This window comes from Spermophilus citellus, assembly GCF_964194105.1.
Source record: "Spermophilus citellus genome assembly, chromosome: 2".
Lineage (NCBI taxonomy): Eukaryota > Metazoa > Chordata > Mammalia > Rodentia > Sciuridae > Spermophilus > Spermophilus citellus.
In genome coordinates this window covers 20587574-20589630 of record NC_138183.1, presented here as the reverse complement: position 1 = coordinate 20589630, position 2057 = coordinate 20587574, and the positions used below count along the sequence as shown (strand labels likewise).

Below are 2057 nucleotides of genomic sequence, written 5' to 3'. Positions count from 1 at the left end.
GTACATTAAGGTTGCTATCAGTGGCCCTATATGAGGATGAGATTCAAAACAAAACAAAACAAAACAAAACAAAAAAAACTACTAAAAACTCAGATGGTGGCAGCTCCCTGCAGGAACTGAGATTAAATCTGAAATTATAAACTGGATTCTCCCAAACTGGCTGTTTCTGAGTTAGATTCTTTTCTTCTCCAGCCTTCAATTTCCCAGTTAGCAAAACAGGTCAGGAAAACCCACCCTGTCTACAATTTTGAAGTCCTGAGTGAGAAAGTGCCTCCCAAACTGTGAAGTCTTGTACATGTTCATGTAAAGGGCTGAGGTATCCCAATGCAATGAAAGAAAGGCACGTGCTTTTTTGAATCCTTCTCTGCTAAGGGGGTCTTTGTCGATTTTAGACAGTTTTAACTGACATGCCAAATCCAAAGCATTGTTTTCAATGGCAAAAAATGTGAAGTGACTTAAATGCCCATTGATGGAGGAATGGATAAACAGAGCATATAATCATCAGATGAAATGTTATCTGGCATTTAAGAAGAATTAACTGTGTGTGTATGAGAAATGACATGGATTGATCCTGGAAACAAGACTGAGTGACAAGAGCAATTTGCAGAATCAGTACAGTATGTTGACATCTACGCAAATTTTAAACCCCACCAAAAAATCTCTGCATTGTTCACGGATGCCTGCTTGTGGGGAAGAGGCTCAGTTAATTCACGACAATGGCTGACTCTGCATAGGAAGGGAGGGGGACAGGACCAGGTGGAATAAAAAAAAAAAAAAAGCTTCAATTTGATCTGCAATTTAGAATTTATTTTTTAAAAAAATCTGAAGCAGATGCAACGGGTTGTTAATATCTGTGAATTCTAGATGGTGAGCATGAGTTTCTGTTGTTTTCCAGATGTTTCTGCCTGATTTTTTTTTTCATAAATGAAAGGAAGGAAGGAAGGAAGGAAAGAAGGAAAGGAAGAAGGTTGAGAGGGAAAGAAGAGCAGAAGGAGGGAGGGAGACGGCATGGTCCAAGTCATATCTGGAGCTGGGTTCAAGACTTTGGACCAGGGCTGGGTGGTGGCTCAGTGGTAGAGCACTCGCCTCACATGTGTGAGGCACTGGGTTTGATTCTCAGCACCACATATAAATAAATTAATAAAATAAAGATCCATCAACAACTAAAAAAAAAAATTTAAAATTTTGGACTAGTAATTGGCTGCAACACTGCGATAACTGGGGTTTTGTGTGGAAATGCGGGAAGAAGTTTCTGTGCTGTATAGGCACTAGCAATGGATGCTCCTAAGGACACTGAACCCAAAGCAGCAGCCAATGATATATATCTGTGGAGAATGTCACACAGAAAATGAAATAAAATCCATGGATCCAATCAGACGCAGAGAATGTGGATACAGAATAATGTACAAGAAAAGAACCAAAAGATGGGTGGTCTTTGATGTTTGATGAAACATGGGAATTCAGAGGAGTGTCTTTCTTTGTACTTGGATTTGACCCTTCAATGTTTCTCATTATTGAATAGCTTTTGATTTAGCACACTTATGAATACAACTATGTGCATATGATTTCATTTTCCAAACCAAAGTGTGTTTAGGTATCAATAATTTGTATAAATATTTTTTTTGTTTAATTAAATGACCTTTAATTTAAAAAACAACTTGAACCAATTTTACAACACGTGGAAGTTAAATGAACAACGGGCGCTATTCTTTGTGTACTGAGCTCTCACTGTCCACAGCTAAACCCACTCAACCTTCATCAAGTTGAGTGACCAAGAATTCTCTTCAGTTCTCAGTCTGCCAATGGTGAAGATCTCAGGCCAGTGAGTTTCTCTGATTATAAATGTCATTCTCCGCCGGCCATTGGTTCAGACTGTGGAAAGAAAAGAAGTTCAATGTCACCTCCAAATAACTGTCTTGACACATTTATTCCCCAGTGACTGTGAAATGCAAAGAGATCCCACTTGGGGTGTGGTAGGATCAGGGTCCCCATTAAAGCTCTTCAAATTTATACCAAGTTAGAAAGGGCAGCCCGTGGTCCCTACACCAACCAAGAAG

The 2057-nt window shown here is 39.3% G+C and overlaps 1 pseudogene across 1 annotated transcript; it reads left to right on the top strand.

Moving 5' to 3' along the window:
- Positions 1–1274: 1274 nt before the first annotated feature.
- LOC308641481 (DNA-directed RNA polymerases I, II, and III subunit RPABC4-like) lies at positions 1275–1446 on the top strand (annotated as a pseudogene). The gene has a single exon. The product of its transcript is annotated as a DNA-directed RNA polymerases I, II, and III subunit RPABC4-like (transcript).
- The last annotated feature ends 611 nt before the right edge of the window (positions 1447–2057 follow it).